The following is a 22,489-nucleotide window of genomic DNA, read 5'->3' as shown; positions in this document are numbered from 1 at the left end:
ATTTTCAAGAAAGAGAAAGTAGGAGATAGTAGCTCCTCTACGAGATGATCCAGGAGTGAATACGGTGAAAAGAAGTGGAGGCGGTGGGATGAGAAGCCCCAGTATGCTGGCCCTTTCATTAGTGCCTATCTGGGATCACTCTGTTGATGGCCTCTTGCTTCTGAAACCCAATATGCCTCTGACCACATGGGGTGCAGGGGAAGCTGTAGGTAGAGAAAGTGAAGACCCACAATTGTCTCCAAAAAATATAAACACAAATTCAGATCAATAAAGGCAAAAACCTGAGCCAAGCTCTGACTAGACATGAATTCTGATCGGAGGGGATAACTGAATATTATTTTCAGAGAAAGAATTTGGAAGTTTATTTCTCATTTCCAAAATCTGCTTTCAGATCTCTTTGGTATGGTTGTAATTAGAAACTCCCAGGAATAACTCCAGTGTTTTGTCACTAGGTACAAGGTGATTTTTGGAAGCGTACATCAATCAAATGGGATTTCTCTAAATACTTCATCAATAGGTAGACCAATCCAGTTAAAGTGAAAAAACAAAACAAAACAATTTGTTTTGTAGAACTCGACACTTAGTCCAACCAGCAAGCTAGTAATGTGGCTGTAGATGAGACCAGAGCCATTTTCCAGGATTACTTTATACCTTGGTGATGCCTACTTATGTTTATTTTTGTAAACATCAAGCATTGTTTATGGTACCGTGGAAATTTCATTTATTATGAACAAACACAGTATTTGGAAATTGTGAACTAAGCCTTCTCCCAAAATGGTAGTTATTAATTGTAGTCGAAGAAATGAATGCTAAACCGTATCAGCTTAAAATAGCCATAAAATATGAAGAATTTTAAGGGTGCCTGGGTGACTCAGCCCTCTTTATTTTGGCTCTCATGGCTCTTGGGATTGAGCCCCCACATGGGGCTCTGCACTGACAGCGCAAAGCCTACTTGGGATTCTCACTCGCTCTCCCTCTCTTCCTGCCCCTCCCCCATTCATGCTTTCTCTCATTCTCTCTCTCTCTCAAAAATAAATAAATACACATTTTAAAAAATAAATAAATATATATATATGAAAAATTTTAGACTTGTTTGTTAAAGTATAAGGTTGAGGAAATAAAAATAAATTAGTACCTTCTAATTATTGGTTATAAAAGGAAAAAAGAGAGAAAGGAGAAAGGAGGGAGGGAGGAAAGAATAATCCATTTGCATCTTGTTTTTACCTAAGCCATTCTATCTTTATTTGTCTTTAAAGACAAAGATGAAAACTTAAATCCATCAGTAGAGATTGGAGATAGACTTTAAAAAAAAAAAATTTAATGTTTATTTATTTTTGAGAGAAAGAGAGAGAGAGAGACAGAGAGAGAGCAGGGGAAGGACAGAGAGAGAGAGGGAGACACTGAATCCCAAGCAGCCTCCAGGCTCTGTGCTATAAGCACAGAGCCTGACATGGGGCTCGAAGTCACGAACTGCAAGATCATGACCTGAGCCGAAGTTGCCACCCAGGAGCCCCTAGATTGGAGCAAGACTTCTTAACATTGTTATCATTCATAAATTTTAATAAAATTTTAGAATATAGAATACAGATGTCTTTTTTTTCCAGATTAAAGAGGTAGTAGTAAACCTTTATGTAACAAAACATAGTTATGATTAAGTTATTGCCATTAACATCCCCAACCAAATGATGGTTTGCCTCAGACCATGGACAGGATGGCTGTGTTGACATGTTAACTATACCTGTGGTTCAGCAAAAAAATAAAATGCATTAGAAACTAAGTTATGTAGCATGATCCATTAGCCTTATATATGACTAGATATGTAACTTTGGTACAAGAAAATATGATCCTGGAACCTAGAAGTTACATCCAGATGGGGTGGCATAAAAGGAATAAATGGATCACCTTTTTGACAAAAATGTAGATCTTGAACACTGAGTTTCAGCAGCAACACTGTTCCTCTCTACTTACGGACACCATAAAATGTGATAAAAAGCTGCACACCACATTTCTAAACTCCTATAACTGCCATGATTTTAGGCTCCTCTAAATTTCTTTAGGCTGCTGAAGCTACCAAATTTCAGATGTGTTTTTATGAGAAACAAATAAGACTCTAGAGAATGTGTGAAACCAACAGTATTTCTCAGAAGAGCTCCTCTAATTTATAATATATAAAGGACTGAACTAACAATACACACTAACTACATTCATTTTTGCCAAACTATTCACCATGGGGCATAAGCAATTATTTTCTTAAATTAAGATCAAGTTAAGATGCTCATTTAATAAAAAAAAATAGTTTCTATTCTCATGATGTATCAGGAAAATTAAAACATGTGAAAGGTAAGTATAAATACCCTGCCTTTAGAGTTAAGTTACCTTGCATTTTCATTTAGACTGCACTCTAGATAACACAATTACAAGTTGAACTAAATTTCAAATCTATGCCTTACAAATTCCAGAAGTCATGCTTTCCCAAGGATATGATGGCAGTCCCTTAGTGCTATTTCCTTCCTAAGATCTATTTTCTAGGTAAGAATACATTTTTTCCACTATCGCAGTAGGAATGTGATTCTGGAAGAATGCAAAAATAAACTGTTATTATTGCTTTATTTAGCAAATTTCACCTGGCAACGTATTGAATGATGGTGGACAGGGAGCCATTTTTATATTTATTTGTTTAATTATGCTCCCTTGAGGCACCTAACTGTTTATTTTGATTCATTCAACAAATATGTATTTAGTACCCATTATTTGCCAGAGATTATTCTAGACACTTGGAATAAAGCAATGACTAATAGAAAAACTAATTACAATCTTCTAAGTTCTCATAGAATATACGTTCTAGCTAGTTCCATAGTTCCAGCTGTGCCTGCACTAAATATTTGTGCTGTTATGACAGGCTTCATTGGCTTGCACAATACTGTGCTCCAATTTGTGTATCTTTGACAGGGGTTGAATTTTTTCATTAGCAATTTTTTTCATTCCTGACCCTGAGGGAAGACTTCAGTGGGACACAGTAGGCAATCAACTGCCTACCTGCAGTTTAATTTTTTTTTAATATTTTTATATTTATTTTTGAGAGAGAGAGACACACACACACAGAGTATGAGCAGGGGAGGGGCAGAAAGAGAGGGTGACACAGAATCCAAAGCGGGCTCCAGGCTCTGAGCTGTCAGCACACAGCCTGATGCGGGGCTCAAACTCATGAACAATGAGATCATGACCCAGGCCTAACTCAGATGCTCAATCAACTGAGCCACACAGGCGCCCCTGGCTGCCTGCCTGTAGTTTAAATGGGAGGATTTATATCTGCTTTCTAATTATGCTAATCACACTTGATATCCTGAAATTTGTGGACATCCAATAAATGGTAGAGCTTTTATGTATAAATATCATGACCAACTGTATAAAATTAAATCAGGAAGCCAAAATGCATGACCTTCAGGAAATATATAGTGGGTCTTCACATTAAGTGTGATTTTAAAAAAATACACTTTGTAGATTCCTGAATATGTTAGGTAGAAAGAGAAGGCATAATAAATTGCACATGGATACTGTGAAGAAATCCCATTGGAAAAAGGACGCTTTATAATTAAAATCTTAATTTCCACTTGACCAACTCAAGGTACCAAAATTATATTGTTATTATATAACTTTAAGAAATGGGCCATATTTGAGTTACATTATTACTAAATACAAGAGATTGAATTAAATATTTTAGCTGCTAAAGTAAGCCAATGACATACATATTAATTATTATATATTAAAATATATTTTAATGAAATTCTTGATTATTTCATTACTTTATTGTTTTTCTTCTATGTTTATACTTCTAAAGATCTACAATTATGCATTATTTACATTCAATTTATCTAAATTTTGCCTTTATCCTACTAGCCCATTCTGAGTTTATAGAAGTAGTTATTTGAGAAGCCATATATGTAAATAATTCACACTCTCTTATATTGGAGAGGAACTATGTGATGTTAAACACCTTTTATTGAAACTTGCTGGGGGGAGAAACATAAGGGAGAATAAATTAAAATATAATTTTTACATGGCCCAAAATTTATCAGTCAACTATCAGGATAGGACTTAAAACAGATGGTCTTATCATGAAATATTCCAGTGTTTCCTTCTCTTACAAAGTTCCCTAACGAAGTAATAAGTTCCAAAAAGCTCTTCAAACAAGAGACCCTATTTCCTGTCTTGGCTTACTCACCCTCATTCTGACAGCATTTGAAACATACTATGACAACCAAATTGTAATTAATTCTGAGTCACTAATTCATTCCAAAGTTACAGAAAACTTATAATCTTCTCTATAGCTGGCTTTTTAAGGTGTTTCTTTTTTTATATATAATTTTTTAATGTTTATTTATTATTGACAGACAGAGAGAAACAGAGCATGAGCAGTGGAGGAGCAGAGAGAGAAGGAGGCACAGAATCTGAAGCTGAGCTGTCAGTACAGAGTCGAACACGGGGCTCAAACCCAGGAAACCTCAAGATCATGACCTGAGCTGAAGTCGGATGCTTAACCAACTGAGCCACCCAGGTGCCCTAAATTTTATGTTCTTATATGAATTTTAGAATCCATTTGTCACTATCCACAGAAAGCCTGCTGGAATTTAGTATTTCATTGTATATTTAGATCAATTAGATAGGCTTTGACATCATAACATTTTATATCTTCTGAATTATGAACAAGACAGGTCTCTCCATTTATCTAGACCTTCTTTAATTTCTATCATCAAAAGTGTGATATTCAGAGTATCAGTTTTTTCTGTGTCAGGTTTTTCTGTGTCTTATAATTTTAATGCTATATAAATGGCATTGCTTTCTTAATTTCAATTTCTAAGTATTTATTTAAAGAATGTGAATATATGGATGATGCTTTTGTATCCATCCTGTATCTTAGAAATTAGCTAAACTCCTTAGCTTTAGTAGTTTTTTTGTGTGTTTTCCATTAGATTTCTACATTTCTTCCGTTGTCACTGAATCTCTTTTCTTTTTCATTTTTTTAACTTATGCTGCTTAGAGCCCAGTAAGTTGTTATTAAATGTACATTTTTATTTTTTTATCAGGTAAGATCATGCTTTTCTACTCTTGGTTTGTGGCAGCAGCTATCAAAAAATAATGTTGAGAGGCACCTAGGTGGCTCAGTCGGTTAAGCATTCAACTCTTGATTTTGGCTCAGGTCATGATCTCACAGTTTCCTGAGTCTGAGCCCCACATCGGGCTCTGTGCTGACAGTGCAGGGCCTGCTTGGGATTTTCCCTCTTTCTCTGTCCCTCCACTGATCACACTGTCTCTGTCTCTCTCAAAATAATTTAAAAAACTTAAAAAATAATGTTGAATCTCATCCAGTGATTTGCCGTATACTTCCTCTGAGATAATTATATGAGTTTTATTTTTAGTTTTTTAAAAATATGATACATAATTACATTAATTTTTTAATACTAAACCAAACTTGTACTCCTGAAATAAACTTTACTGAATCATGATATAATACCATTTAAAAAATTTTTTTTAATGTTTATTTATTTTTGAGACAGAGAGAGACAGAGCATGCATGGGGGAGGGTCAGAGAGAGAGGGAGACACAGAATCTGAAACAGGCTCCAGGCTCTGAGCTGTCAGCACAGAGCCCGACGCGGGGCTCGAACTCACGGACCATGAGATCATGATCTGAGCCGAAGTCAGACGCTTAACTGACTGAGCCACCCAGGTGCCTCAGTATAATATCATTTTTATAAATTGCTGGACTTCATTTGATTTTCTGTTTTTTGTTTTTGTTTTTGTTTTTTGCATCTATGTTCATGAGGGATATTGATCTAAAGATGGACTTTTTTTAAGTTTTTTGTCTGGTTTGGTACCAAGGTAAAGATAGCTTCAAAAAATAAGCTGAAAAATATTCTTTCCTCTCCCTTTTTCTGAAAAAGCTTGTGTAAGATAGGTGTTATTTCTTGCTATTAAGCAAGCATTTTCATAAAATTCTCCAGTAAAGCTTTCTGGGCCTGATGTTTCCATTAATGGGAGAATTTAACTACAATTCTACTTCATTAAAAGAGATTGTGCTATGTAAGTTGCTTTTTTTTTTTTTTCCTTTAGTGAGCTGTGATAGATTTTTATGTCGAGGAATTTGTCCATCTCATCTAATTTGTCATGTTTTTGTATGCCATTTTTATAACATTTCTTCATTACTCTTTAGCTTCTGTATAATAGCAGATTGGTTATTTGTATGTTTTATCTTGTTCTCTGGTTCATTCTGGCTAGGCACTGATCAGTTTTACCTGTCTACTCAAGCAAAGTTTTTTTCTTTTATTGATTTTCTCTGTTATTTTTTGGTTTTCTTTTTCAGTGATATTCTCTTGAATCTTTCCTGGTTTCTTTCTTCTGCTCAATTTCAGTCTTGTTTTTTGTTTTGTTTTGGTTTTGGTTTGGTTTTTTTGGTCCTTCTCATTTCTCAAAGATAAAAACTGAGTTAATTGAGTTGAGATAATTCTAGTTATCTAAGAATGACTTTGGTGTTATAAATATACTTCTCAGCTCTACTTTAGGGGAATCTCATAGATCTTGATATGTGGTGTTTTCATTTTCACTAGTGCAAAATACTTTCTTTCTAATTTCATTTTTTTGATTTCTTCTTTGACCTATGGGTAATTTAGTTTTCACATATATGTGAATTTCCCAGATATCTTCCTGTTGCTGACTTCTAACTTAATATTATTACAGTCACAGAACATGCTTTATATGACTTGACTTTGTTCAAATGTAATAAGATTTGTTTATGGAGCAGGAAATACTCTTGGTGTTGAAAAGTCTTCTTTTTAGAAGGTCAATTAGGTCAAGTGGTTCTGAGTGTTGTTCAAATTTTCCATATACTTACTAATTTTCAATTTCCGTTATCAATTCCCACTCTATTACTGGGTGCTAAATTCTCTTGATCAATGAACACTTTTATTATTATTATTATTATTATTATTATTATTTAGTCATAAAACTATCTTCTTTGTCCCTCTTTGCTCTGGAATTTATTCCAGATGATATTAATAGAGACACACTAGATTTCTTTGGACTCGTATTGGCATGGTATACTTTTTTATATCCTTTAATTATTAATATTTTTGTGTCTTCATATTTAAAGTTATTTCTTATAAGCAGCATGTTAGTAGGTGTTGTATTTATATCCCATCTGACAATACATCTCTTCCAATCAGGGTGTTTAGAATATTTTTAATTTAATGTGAATATTGATATGTTTTGCTTTAAAGTCTATCACCTTGCTAGTTTTTTATTTAGTCCATCTGTTCCTTTTTTTCTTTCTCCCTTTTTTTTTTCTTTTGCTTCTGTCTTAATGGGATATTACTATTCCATTTCATCTCTACTGTTGGCTTGTTATTTAAAATTAATTTTTATATCTTTACTTCATTTCCCTGAGCTTTGAAAAATAATACTTTTATTTATTACACTCTACCTAAAAATGGTATTATACCATTTTACATGCAGTAGAAAATACCAATTATTTATAAAAATCCATCTTGGAATTATTGTTTATGTAAAGCCTAGTTTTTCTAGTTGTCATTCCAAAAAGTTAAGGAAAGGGAAATATTACCTGGCATATATTGTTATGCTTAAAATTTTCACCAACAGCAAAGGCTTAAAACTCTAACACTCAGTTTTTTCAAAAACTGCTTACAGGTCATTTGTTAAGGCAGCAACAGTTTCCATGGGAATGGAATCAAGTACCCTCAGCTAGAGGTTTCAGGAGTCTGTTAAATTTCAGTGACTGAAACTTAGCACTCCTCTAATAACATAATCTAATTACTAAGTGCTAAATTCAGCCACAATTTCTCAAACATACTTTTAGAGTGGCTGTCATGATTCTCTAAATAGTGGCTAACTGGGAATGAATAATTATAGGGTGGTTTATAAAATTGTTCCACTGAAAATTGTGCATCTTTAACCCTGCACAAAACTGCCATGTTATGGAATTCACAACTCAGTTGTATGTTTACATAAAATAGTCTAAAAATAGCATCACTCTTCAGTAATGAAGATGAAGCAATTGAATTCTCAGTGGGAGCTTAGACATATAAATTTTGTTATTTGTCATCACAGTCTTGGTTTTTAGATTTAGGAACCAAATACTTTTATTTACCAAAATATATACTTAATATCTTCTGATGTGATCAAATTATCATAGAGTAGGAAGTTTAGTATCTACTTCCACTTGGCACTGTATTAATATCTGGGGCATAATGTTTCCCCCCACATATTTTATTTATCAATATGAACTGATTTTAGTCTGTATTTTAAATTCTTTTTCGTGGAAAAATATTTTGAAAAAAATTTATATGCTCTAACATAGTACACTTTATTCCAGATGGGCAAAGTAAAGAAAGAATGCATCGACTGGCCATGTTTCAGTCACAAGAATCTACATCAAGGGATTTGGATGAATTATCTAGTTATTTAATAGTGTTTTTCTTTCATTTTGGTTGAAAACATTTTTAGGGCAATAAATAAACATAATTTTCAATAGGCTTCTTTAGAGAGAGCCAACAGGTGTACATTAATTTCCCCCTCTCCATTTTGATAGTGGATGCCCTGTATTTATCTAATGTTCATGGCTCAGTTATAGTTCATCCATGACTCAGTTCTGACCACCAATGATTAGAAAATAAAATGAAGAAACTGATGTATATTCAATGAGTGAGAAGATTTAAACAAATCTAAAAGAAAGGTTAATTATAAAATGATAAAATAAATAGATTAGTACTGAAATGACCCAGCATTAGGAAAAAACTATATCCAAGTCAAATGCCATTTCCTTGGTAAAGTCATCTTGAACTTCACCAGAAGTACTGGGTTATTCAAGAGTTCCTTCATAACATCTATTTGATCATGTTTACCACTTTATAAGACATATAAGAAGCTGTCTTTTGGGTTTAATACTATTTACTTATCCAGTTATGTACCTGTTATATAAAAATTACATGTATTCTAATATTTAATATGCACAAAAAATTAAGAAAGCTTATTTCTTCTACCCCTCTCTTCCTGCCACCCAGATTCATTATCCTGGAGCAATTATATTGTTAATTGTTAACAATTGTTGTTGTGCAATAGTCAAATAAAATACATCCTTATAAGAAATTATTGAACCATTGCAATATGTTGTATTAAAAAAAAAACTGTTTGCAGCATTATTTATAATCCTACTTGCCCTTCCAAAAAGGTATTATGCCCATCAAGAAGTGAATGAAGCCTACTTTCCTTATGTTTGCAAATGTCTGTAACTTTGTGAGTGCTTCAAAAAATAGAATTTGATTGAAGTAACAATGTAGTTTATGTAACTAGGACATAAAATGGGATGAAGCTTTAGTCTGGCTCTGTCTTTTAGCACACTTGCTTATGGAATGCAGTCACCATGTTGTAACAAATTTCTGAAACATAGAGAACCACATGTAGATATTCCAGCTAAGATCCCCATTTATCACTCATAGCCCTTATCAGCCTAAAACCACTATCAATCGCCAAAATGTGAGAAAACCTGTAGATAATTTTGGCCCTAGGCTTTGAGCTGCCCCAGCTGAATCCAAGTTGAGTAGAGATAGGATACAATGAGTACTGCTAAAATTAAAGACTCTTGAGCAAGATAAATGCCATCATTAAATTAAATCACTAAGTTTCAGAGTAAGTTTTGACAGTTATGGTAATCAGAATAGTCATGATGAAATAACTGGTATTGGATTGTGTCTTTCTGCAATAAAAATTGTAAAACTAGACAATATTGAGAACAGGAACAACATAAGGGTATCCCCTTTAACTATTTTTATTTCACATGGTATTGGAATTCATAACCAGTATAATAAGGCAATAAAATGAAAAATCAACATATGCTTATTTACAATTAATGACTGTCTACAAAGAGAATCCTATGGAATCTCCAGAAAAGTTAGTAAAATAATCAAGTTTGTAAAAAAGAATAATTTTCAAGAGCAGCAAGAATCATAAAATACCTGAAGATGAACACAGTGATTGGATGTGCAGTACTTATTCAGTGATAAATACAAAATATTACTGAAAAAAATTAAAAGCTTAAATAAACTTTATTTATAACAGGATCATGGATTTGAAAGCTCAATATATGTAAGATGACAATATGTCCTAAAGTAGTCCATAGATATAAAATAATCCCATCAAAACTTTAGCAAATTTTTTTCAAGAAATTAAAAACTGACTCTAAAATTAACGTTAAAAGGCAAAGATCTATAAGAGCAAAACAATCTTGAAAAGAAAGATCCAACGCAGCGGTCTGTCATTACCTGTTTTTCAAAACTAACTATGAAGGCACTATTAGAGTACCTTTATATTCTGTGGTCTCTACAGAATAAATCCACATCCTAGTATCTTTTACTTCATTTGGAAAAAAGGCTCTTTGCAGGGGAGGTTAACTTAGAGATCTTGAGATGAGGAGATCATTTTGTATTACTTGGGTGGGCTTTCAATGCCATCACCATTATCCTAATAAGACTGAAACAGAGGGAGATTAGACAGACCAGAGAGAAGAAGGCAATGTGACCACAGAGGCAGAGATTGGTGTGATTAGGCCACAAGTGAAGGAGTACTGACAGAGACCAGAAGCTAAACGATGCAAAGAATGGATTCTCCCCTAAAGGCTCCACATAGAGCATTTCTTGGCTGACACATACATCTTTTTTTTTTTAATTAATTAATTTATTTATTTATTTTTTAATATATGAAATTTACTGTCAAATTGGTTTCCATACAACACCCAGTGCTCATCCCAAAAGGTGCCCTCCTCAATACCCATCCCCCACCCTGCCCTCCCTCCCACCCCCCATCAACCCTCAGTTTGTTCTCAGTTTTTAACAGTCTCTTATGCTTTGGCTCTCTCCCACTCTAACCTATTTCTTTTTTTTTCCCTTCCCCTCCCCCATGGGTTTCTGTTACGTTTCTCAGGATCCACATAAGAGTGAAAACATATGGTATCTGTCTTTCTCTGTATGGCTTATTTCACTTAGCATCACACTCTCCAGTTCCATCCACGTTGCTACAAAAGGCCATATTTCATTTTTTCTCATTGCCACGTAGTATTCCATTGTGTATATAAACCACAATTTCTTTATCCATTCATCAGTTGATGGACATTTAGGCTCTTTCCATAATTTGGATATTGTTGAGAGTGCTGCTATAAACATTGGGGTACAAGTGCCCCTATGCATCAGTACTCCTGTATCCCTTGGATAAATTCCTAGCAGTGCTATTGCTGGGTCATAGGGTAGGTCTATTTTTAATTTTCTGAGGAACCTCCACACTGCTTTCCAGAGCGGCTGCACCAATTTGCATTCCCACCAACAGTGCAAGAGGGTTCCCGTCTCTCCACATCCTCTCCAGCATCTATAGTCTCCTGATTTCTTCATTTTGGCCACTCTGACTGGCGTGAGGTGGTATCTGAGTGTGGTTTTGATTTGTATTTCCCTGATGAGGAGCGACGTTGAACATCTTTTCATGTGCCTGTTGGCCATCCGGATGTCTTCTTTAGAGAAGTGTCTATTCATGTTTTCTGCCCATTTCTTCACTGGGTTATTTGTTTTTCGGGTGTGGAGTTTGATGAGCTCTTTATAGATTTTGGATACTAGCCCTTTGTCCGATGTGTCATTTGCAAATATCTTTTCCCATTCCGTTGGTTGCCTTTTAGTTTTGTTGGTTGTTTCCTTTGCTGTGCAGAAGCTTTTTATCTTCATAAAGTCCCAGTAATTCACTTTTGCTTTTAATTCCCTTGCCTTTGGGGATGTGCCGAGTAAGAGATTGCTACGGCTGAGGTCAGAGAGGTCTTTTCCTGCTTTCTCCTCTAAGGTTTTGATGGTTTCCTGTCTCACATTCAGGTCCTTTATCCATTTTGAGTTTATTTTTGTGAATGGTGTGAGAAAGTGGTCTAGTTTCAACCTTCTGCATGTTGCTGTCCAGTTCTCCCAGCACCATTTGTTAAAGAGACTGTCTTTTTTCCATTGGATGTTCTTTCCTGCTTTGTCAAAGATTAGTTGGCCATACGTTTGTGGGTCTAGTTCTGGGGTTTCTATTCGATTCCATTGGTCTATGTGTCTGTTTTTATGCCAATACCATGCTGTCTTGATGATGACAGCTTTGTAGTAGAGGCTAAAGTCTGGGATTGTGATGCCTCCTGCTTTGGTCTTCTTCTTCAAAATTACTTTGGCTATTCGGGGCCTTTTGTGGTTCCATATGAATTTTAGGATTGCTTGTTCTAGTTTCAAGAAGAATGCTGGTGCAATTTTGATTGGGATTGCATTGAATGTGTAGATAGCTTTGGGTAGTATTGACATTTTGACAATATTTATTCTTCCAATCCATGAGCAGGGAATGTCTTTCCATTTCTTTATATCTTCTTCAATTACCTGCATAAGCATTCTATAGTTTTCAGCATACAGATCTTTTACATCTTTGGTTAGATTTATTCCTAGGTATTTTATGCTTCTTGGTGCAATTGTGAATGGGATCAGTTTCTTTATTTGTCTTTCTGTTGCTTCATTGTTAGTGTATAAGAATGCGACTGATTTCTGTACATTGATTTTGTATCCTGCAACTTTGCTGAATTCATGTATCAGTTCTAGCAGACTTTTGGTGGAGTCTATCGGATTTTCCATGTATAATATCATGTCATCTGCAAAAAGCGAAAGCTTGACTTCATCTTTGCCAATTTTGATGCCTTTGATTTCCTTTTGTTGTCTGATTGCTGATGCTAGAACTTCCAGCACTATATTAAACAACAGCGGTGAGAGTGGGCATCCCTGTCGTGTTCCTGATCTCAGGGAAAAAGCTCTCAGTTTTTCCCCATTGAGGATGATGTTAGCTGTGAGCTTTTCATAAATGGCTTTTATGATCTTTAAGTATGTTCCTTCTATCCCGACTTTCTCAAGGGTTTTTATTAAGAAAGGGTGCTGGATTTTGTCAAAGGCCTTTTCTGCATCGATTGACAGGATCATATGGTTCTTCTCTTTTTTTTTGTTAATGTGATGTATCACGTTGATCGATTTGTGAATGTTGAACCAGCCCTGCATCCCAGGAATGAATCCCACTTGATCATGGTGAATAATTCTTTTTATATGCTGTTGAATTCGATTTGCTAGTATCTTATTGAGAATTTTTGCATCCATATTCATCAGGGATATTAGCCTGTAGTTCTCTTTTTTTACTGAGTCTCTGTCTGGTTTAGGAATCAAAGTAATACTGGCTTCATAGAATGAGTCTGGAAGTTTTCCTTCCCTTTCTATTTCTTGGAATAGCTTGAGAAGGATAGGTATTATCTCTGCTTTAAACGTCTGGTAGAACTCCCCTGGGAAGCCATCTGGTCCTGGACTCTTATTTGTTGGGAGATTTTTGATAACCGATTCAATTTCTTCGTTGGTTATGGGTCTGTTCAAGCTTTCTATTTCCTCCTGATTGAGTTTTGGAAGCGTGTGGGTGTTTAGGAATTTGTCCATTTCTTCCAGGTTGTCCAATTTGTTGGCATATAATTTTTCATAGTATTCCCTGATAATTGTTTGTATCTCTGAGGGATTGGTTGTAATAATTCCATTTTCATTCATGATTTTATCTATTTGGATCATCTCCCTTTTCTTTTTGAGAAGCCTGGCTAGAGGTTTGTCAATTTTGTTTATTTTTTCAAAAAACCAACTCTTGGTTTCGTTGATCTGCTCTACAGTTTTTTTAGATTCTATATTGTTTATTTCTGCTCTGATCTTTATGATTTCTCTTCTTCTGCTGGGTTTAGGCTGCCTTTGCTGTTCTGCTTCTATTTCCTTTAGGTGTGCTGTTAGATTTTGTATTTGGGATTTTTCTTGTTTCTTGAGATAGGCCTGGATTGCAATGTATTTTCCTCTCAGGACTGCCTTCGCTGCGTCCCAAAGCGTTTGGATTGTTGTATTTTCATTTTCGTTTGTTTCCATATATTTTTTAATTTCTTCTCTAATTTCCTGGTTGACCCACTCATTCGTGAGTAGGGTGTTCTTTAACCTCCATGCTTTTGGAGGTTTTCCAGACTTTTTCCTGTGGTTGATTTCAAACTTCATAGCATTGTGGTCTGAAAGTATGCATGGTATAATTTCAATTCTTGTAAACTTATGAAGGGCTGTTTTGTGACCCAGTATATGATCTATCTTGGAGAATGTTCCATGTGCACTCGAGAAGAAAGTATATTGTGTTGCTTTGGGATGCAGAGTTCTAAATATATCTGTCAAGTCCATCTGATCCAATGTATCATTCAGGGCCCTTGTTTCTTTATTGACTGTGTGTCTAGATGATCTATCCATTTCTGTAAGTGGGGTGTTAAAGTCCCTGCAATGATCACATTCTTATCAATAAGGTTGCTTATGTTTATGAGTAACTGTTTTATATATCTGGGGGCTCCGGTATTTGGCGCATAGACATTTATAATTGTTAGCTCTTCCTGATGGATAGACCCTGTAATTATTATATAATGCCCTTCTTCATCTCTTGTTACAGCCTTTAATTTAAAGTCTAGTTTTTCTGATATAAGTATGGCTACTCCAGCTTTCTTTTGGCTTCCAGTAGCATGATAAATAGTTCTCCATCCCCTCACTCTCAATCTAAAGGTGTCCTCAGATCTCAAATGAGTGTCTTGTAGACAGCAAATAGATGGGTCTTGTTTTTTTATCCATTCTGATACCCTATGTCTTTTGGTTGGCGCATTTAATCCATTTACATTCAGTGTTATTATAGAAAGATACGGGTTTAGAGTCATTGTGATGTCTGTATGTTTTATGCTTGTAGTGATGTCTCTGGTACTTTGTCTCACAGGATCCCCCTTAGGATCTCTTGTAGGGCTGGTTTCGTGGTGACAAATTCCTTCAGTTTTTGTTTGTTTGGGAAGACCTTTATCTCTCCTTCTATTCTAAATGACAGACTTGATGGATAAAGGATTCTCGGCTGCATATTTTTTCTGTTTAGCACACTGAAGATATCGTGCCAAGCCTTTCTGGCCTGCCAAGTTTCAAAGGAGAGATCAGTCACGAGTCTTATAGGTCTCCCTTTATATGTGAGGGCACGTTTATCCCTTGCTGCTTTCAGAATTTTCTCTTTATCCTTGTATTTTGCCAGTTTCACTATGATATGTCGTGCAGAAGATCGATTCAAGTTACGTCTGAAGGGAGTTCTCTGTGCCTCTTGGATTTCAATGCCTTTTTCCTTCCCCAGTTCAGGGAAGTTCTCAGCTATAATTTCTTCAAGTACCCCTTCAGCACCTTTCCCTCTCTCTTCCTCCTCTGGGATACCAATTATGCGTATATTATTTCTTTTTAGTGTATCACTTAGTTCTCTAATTTTCCCCTCATACTCCTGGATTTTTTTATCTCTCTTTCTTTCAGCTTCCTCTTTCTCCATAACTTTATCTTCTAGTTCACCTATTCTCTCCTCTGCCTCTGCAATCCGAGCCGTCGTGGTTTCCATTTTGTTTTGCATTTCGTTTAAAGCGCTTTTCAGCTCCTCGTGACTGTTCCTTAGTCCCTTGATCCCTGTAGCAAGAGATTCTCTGCTGTCCTGTATACTGTTTTCAAGCCCAGCGATTAATTTTATGACTATTATTCTAAATTCACTTTCTGTTATATTATTTAAATCCTTTTTGATCAGTTCATTAGCTGTTGTTATTTCCTGGAGATTCTTCTGAGGGGAATTCTTCCATTTGGTCATTTTGGATAGTCCCTGGAGCGGTGAGGACCTGCAGGGCACTTCCCCCGTGCTGTGGTGTATAACTGGAGTTGGTGGGCGGGGCCGCAGTCCGACCTGATGTCTGCCCCCAGCCCACCGCTGGGGCCACAGTCAGACTGGTGTGTGCCTTCTCTTCCCCTCTCCTAGGGGCGGGATTCACTGTGGGGTGGTGTGGCCCGTCTGGGCTACTTGCACACTGCCAGGCTTGTGGTGCTGGGGAGCTGGCGTATTAGCTGGGGTGGGTAGGCAAGGTGCACGGGGGCGGGAGGGGCAGGCTTAGCTCGCTTCTCCGTAGGTGATCCACTTCAGGAGGGGCCCTGTGGCAGCGGGAGGGAGTCAGATCCACTGCCGGAGGTTTGGCTCCGCAGAAGCACAGAGTTGGGTGTTTGCGCGGAGCGAGCAAGTTCCCTGGCAGGAACTGGTTCTCTTTGGGATTTTGGCTGGGGGATGGGCGGGGGAGATGGCGCTGGCGAGCGCCTTTGTTCCCCACCAAGCTGAGCTCTGCCGGCCGGGGGCTCAGCAGCTCTCCCTCCCTTTGTCCTCCAGCCTTCCCGCTTTCTGAGCAGAGCTGTTAACTTATGACCTCCCAGAGGCTAAGTCGCGCTTGCTGTCGGAACACAGTCCGTCCGGCCCCTCCGCTTTTGCCAGCCGGACTCGGGGGCTCTGCTTGGCCGGCGAGCCGCCCCTCCGCCCTGGCTCCTTCCCGCCAGTCCGTGGAGCGCGCACCGCCTCGCCGCCCTTCCTACCCTCTTCCGTGGGCCTCTCGTCTGCACTTGGCTCCGGAGACTCAGTTCTGCTAATCCTCTGGCGGTTTTCTGGGTTCTTTAGGCAGGTGTAGGTGGAATCTAAGTGATCAGCAGGACGCGCGGTGATCCCAGCGTCCTCCTACGCCACCATCTTCCGGAACTAAGCCTGACACGTACATCTTGACTCAGTACAACTGACTTTGGACTTCTTGCCTCCAGAACTGTGAGAGTAAATTTCTGTTGTTTTAAGATACCAAATTTATGCTAGTTTATTACTAAAGACAAAGGAAAATAATACAAATACGATATTCAAATGCAAGTAAATGCCTCCAAATGGATCAATGGAACACGACAGAGAATACAAAAAATTAGGCCCATATTTATGTGGTCAACTTTTTTCAAAATAAAGGTCAAAGCAAATCAATGGAAAAAGAAAGTTTTTAAAATAAATTGTGCTGAAATAATATACTTTCCACACAGAAAAATATAAACTTCAACTCCTATCTCATACCATACACAAATATTAATATATGATAGATCATAGAACTAAATATGAAAGGCAAATTTAAAAATATTCTAGAAGAATGCAGCATATATATAATGTAAGAAAATAAGAACAACTCTGAAGTACTTAGAAAACATTATGCTGAATGAAATAGATACAAAAGAGTAACTACTTTACGTTGAAAAGAATCAGAGTAGTGTTACCTGTCTAGGAATATATATTCTGGCATTGACAGTTGTATTTCTTCTTTTCGGATATTTTTGCCTTAATATTTTTAGTTCCTAGTATAATGTTGAACAGAAAAGATGATAATAAACCAATTTTGTTCCCATTTTTAGCATCAATAAATTAAATATTTAACATTGTAATAAGATGTTCACCATACAATTTTTGTAAATATCCATTATCAGGTTGTTTCATTTTTGTGTTATCTTCTCATTAACTTTGTTTTACTTATCATTAATTGATAGATACAGAATTAATTAGGCTATCTCTTCTTCAGTGACTTGGATAACTTATATCTTAAAGGGAATTTTCCCATTTCATCTAATTTTCCAATTTTGTTGGCTTAATAGTCTCATATTTTTAATACCTATTAAGGTCTATAGGATACGTAATTTCTTGCATTATTGATTGGTGTTTTCTCTCTTCAGTTAAAAATTATAAAATTTTTGTTGAACTTTTCAATGAAGCAAGTTTTAGCTTTAGTACTCTGTTATATTTGCTTTTTGTTCAATTTTCTGTTTTGATCCTCTTTTTCTAACATCCTGTGAGGGACTTTGGTCATTTATTTTAGATCTTCCTTCCTTTCTAATATAGACTTTTAACCCTATAAATTTCCCTATACATGTAACTTTAGCTGCATACCTACACATATACCAGTAAAGGGCCCTTTCACAAGGCAGCAAGAAGAGCTCTCACCAGACACTAAATTTGCTGGCACTTTCATTATATATATATTATATATTAATGTATTGTATATATATTAATATATATTAATATATATTATATATTAATATATATGTATATATTTTAATCTGCATTTACTGAACAGTTTCTTTCTACTCTTATTTGTTCTTCATCTGACCTCCTCTCCTGTTGTGTAGGTCTGGAGTGCTTAAAAAAGTAGTGTTCTTCCAGTAATATACTTAGTAATGCAGCATATATACAATGTAAGAAAATAATTTTTCACTTGTATTGGAATTGCATGAAGTAGAATGTATCAGAAATCTCATATTTGTAGGGCATGAGTCTATAGCATTAAAACAAATATTGAGGGGGCGCCTGGGTGGCTCAGTTGGTTAAGCTTCTGACTTTAGCTCAGGTCACGATCTGTTTGTGAGTTTGGGTCCCACATCAGGCTCTGTGCTGACAGGTCAGAGCCTGGAGCCTGCTTTGGATTCTGTGTCTCCTTCTCTCTCTGCCACTCTCCCACCCACATTCTGTCTGTCTCTCCCTTTCTCTCTTTCTCTCTCTCTCAAAAATAACATTTTTTAAAAAAGTTTAAAAAGAAACAAATATTGAGTACTTAGAGTATGAACTGAATGTTTTATATTCAATACAACGATATTACAGTTTATCATTGTATTATGAACTCATTGGCCATTATCTATTTGTTGTTGGTTTGATATAAAATACTGACACTGACAAAGATAACACACAAAATCAATTATATAAGTAATGCTGTAGAATCAGCCATGATAAACTAGCTAATTAGTAGCATCGGTACAGCCAACATTTAAGACATCACAGCAAATGAAAATCGGAAATGCCTGTATTTTTATAGCCTAAGTGAAAGAATCTTGGTAATGGTTTTAAGTTTCACAATAATCCTGAATATTTGCATGATGTTTCCAGTATTAAGTTATGAACCTGAATGAACTTTTTTCTAAACTTGCTCCTCTTTCATAATAATAATAATTTAAAATAAATTTCAATTAAATAAGCTAGAGGAGAGAGCAAACTATGATTTCCATAAAATTGTATTATGAAATCACTGTACTATGAAAAAGTCATCATAAAATATGCCAATGATATTTTAGGAAAAAAAGGTATTCTTTAGCTGTGTTGAGCTGTGCATTAATAAAATCATTTAACTATTTTTTTTTTTTTACTTTGTGAAGTTTGTGGTATTTGTAACTTGTGATTTACTTTCTCATTCCTAGTTCTTATTTTTATGTAAATAAGTATTTGGAATTTACATTCTTTTCCTAAAAGGACTTCACAAATTGCATCAGCTTCAGGTACCTCAAAACCTGGATGGTCCTTTGCCTGTGTTCATACAAAATATCAATACTAACAATTAGCATTTGTTAAGAGCCAGAAAGAATATTATCTTTTCTGTTGTTACAGTTGAGTTGACTGAGTCATAACCACATTTACGCAGATAATAATTGAATTGACTTCCAAATACAGTCCGTATCTGTCTAACTCAAAAGTCTGAACTATATTGTCGCTATACTCTGCTGCGTCTGATACACATGAATACCTGATTGTTTTCTGTTGTTTAGGTTTCTGTTTTTTTCCTCTGTATCATTTCCTCTGCTTCATGTACTCTCTTGCCCTTAGGGCCTTTGTCCTATAACTATTTAATATCTGACTCTGGTTTACTGACCTCAACTTGAGCCATGTCCTCTCCCTGACTGTTAAATCGAATATATCTTTCTCTCATTTATGTGCATGAGAAGAATGATTTCTTTCATACTCATATTAATTGAAACATGCATTTTAGTGCTTTGTCCTGTGTCTTACTTTCTACCATGTCATTCTCTTTCCTGTGTGACTAACATTATTGTACGTTTTTCTAGTGTTACACATTAATCTATATCCATGATATCTGGCTCCTTATATTCCTTACTTTGCCAAATTGGAGGGAACACTTTATGTTATTGATAAGCTTGTGATTCTATAAATGCATGGAGGCAATTACAAATGTCACATAATAAATGGTTATAAAAAGTGGGAAAAACCATAATCGACAGGTTGATAGTATTAAGAATTTGCAAGTTATTTTAAAAACTGGCAGTAATTTTATTAACATGATATGAAATTTCTTAAAACTGCCAGTAAAGGAAAACTATATGTGAATTGTTAAGATACCACTGAAAAAATCTTGTATCTTATAGGAGGCCATTTTCCTTAAGTAAACCTGACTATTATATTATAGACTGTCACAAGTATCTCTCACCAATATTAATTATTAATAGATACTCTTTAATTACTTGCTTAACTATAAATAACTAGCTAATTCTTACAAATTAGAGGAGTTATCACTATCTCCATCTGACAGATTATGAAATTTAAAAAACCTGGCATATTAAATTACTTTGAAAAATTCTGTCTTAAGTGTCAGAATAAACTGTCGAGCATGTGTTTGACTTTAATTACCATGCTCTTAACCACTGTGATGTCCTGCCTTCCAGTTACATTTAAGTGTTCTTTAGGAAACAGAGCTGATTTTAAAGGAAACCAATCAACATAGACAGAGCTCACATACTTCAAATGATACTGCCTAATGTAAATATGAGGGTCTAATCATTCAAGTCTGCTCTTTTGCTTACTTAGGAGGTACAGAAATCAAAATTCACAGGGCATATAAATCACTCAAATCTAACATAAAAAATAAAATAATTCTACTGGAAATCCATGGTATATTGTAGGTAATGAGCAATCTCTCATTAATTTGTAAAATGTGATATGTAACTAAAATAAAAGGAAAAATATGAGCTCTATCAAACTCGATACAAGAACTAATAACAATTTGGAAATAACACAATAACACAATAAATTGTGTGCCATTCAAGGTTTCATGAAGTAAATTTAAATTAAAAAAAAAAGTTCTAGTTTCATTTTGGAAATTCTACCAGAACTAGGGTTTTATTGGGTAGATTTGTCTAAAATCTGTTGCAGGAAAATATATGTGGTATATATTTGTGATACACATGAATATGTGGGTGTTACTTGGTATACTTATCTTTTCCTACCAGAATATATATCCCTTTGGAAACTATTGGGTTTTCTATGTTTTATTAGTCAGTTATGCATTAGCATCTATAAAACTATGCACATTATATTAATTGGATAAACAGTAGAAAAGGAAAATCTTTGCTACTCTGGCTCTACTTAGTTTTTTCAGTTTTATTCATTTACATAAATTTATTAAGGGATGAAAATTATTTTAAATCTTAAATTAATATTAAAAGTATTTTTAAAAACTTTTTAAAAGTTATGTTTTTTTAATTTATGTTAAATAATATTACAGACCACATTCTAAAAAAAATTGACAGTGGGTTAAATATGGGGAAATTAGGGGCGCCTGGGTGGCTCGGCAGGTTAAACGTCCGACTTCGGCTCAGGTCATGATCTCATGGTCCGTGAGTTTGAGCCCCGCAACCGGCTCTGTGCTGACAGCTCAGAGCCTGGAGCCTGTTTCAGATTCTGTGTGTCTCTCTCTCTCTGCCCCTCCCCTGTTCATGCTCTCTCTCTGTCTCAAAAATAAATAAATGTTAAAAGAATTTTTTTTAAATATGGGAAATTATTAACTTTGTGATAATTCTGATATCAAATTTCCTGCTTATTTCATTCACTAAGTTGAGGATCAAGCCATGGGAGGAAGTAAACCATTTTTCTCTTCTTCGACTTAAATGTCCATCTTTGTTACCTTATTGGTTTGCTTGCCAGAATTAATTGACAAGGATGGCACTGGAAACATTATGCAAATTCCATCTGGTGGCACTCTGTAAGGTGAATTGATAGCTATAATATTGCTTAAGTATGCAATTCCCCAAATAGAAATATGCCATAATTTATTCAGATTTCAGAAGTACAGTAATATTGTACCAAGTATTTTTACATGGAAAAGATTCCACATAAAACCTTTGATTTGCTTCTAAAAGCAGCATTTTTTTTATGGTGGTCCAAAGGCAGTGTTGACCAAAATATTATACTTGAGGTCATAGCATTTCCACATTCATTCTGTAGTGTCCTGAAAACCCTACCTATGTTTATACAAACAAAGAAAACCCCAATTTTCCAATTATGTGAAAGGCACATTCATTCTGCTAAGCATGTTTGCTAGAATATAGTTGTGAAAATTAGTGGCAATAGCCATAATGTCTGATTAATAATCTTTCCATGTATAACTGTGGTGATCTCATTTAAAAGTCCAATTCTCCCAAGTGGTTTTGTATAAATTTGAAAGGTATGCTTTATTGTGTTCTAGAACATTGTGTAGAGATAATATTTTAAACCATAATTATAAGATTAAGTACATCAAGTTAAAGTTTTATAATTTTCTTCTAATTGTATATAAGTGTTTTTTTTTTCCTTATCTTTACTCTGAATATTTTCCCTCTGCACCTTTTCTCTTTTAAGGACCTATGGTGGGACTAGGCAAAATTTGAGCAGGATATTAATTTCCTTTCTATTTTTTTTCTATTTCTAATTTTTTTTAATGTTCATTCATTTTT

Source organism: Neofelis nebulosa, chromosome 1, assembly GCF_028018385.1.
Source record: "Neofelis nebulosa isolate mNeoNeb1 chromosome 1, mNeoNeb1.pri, whole genome shotgun sequence".
NCBI lineage: Eukaryota > Metazoa > Chordata > Mammalia > Carnivora > Felidae > Neofelis > Neofelis nebulosa.
Note: the sequence above shows the minus strand (reverse complement) of the source record.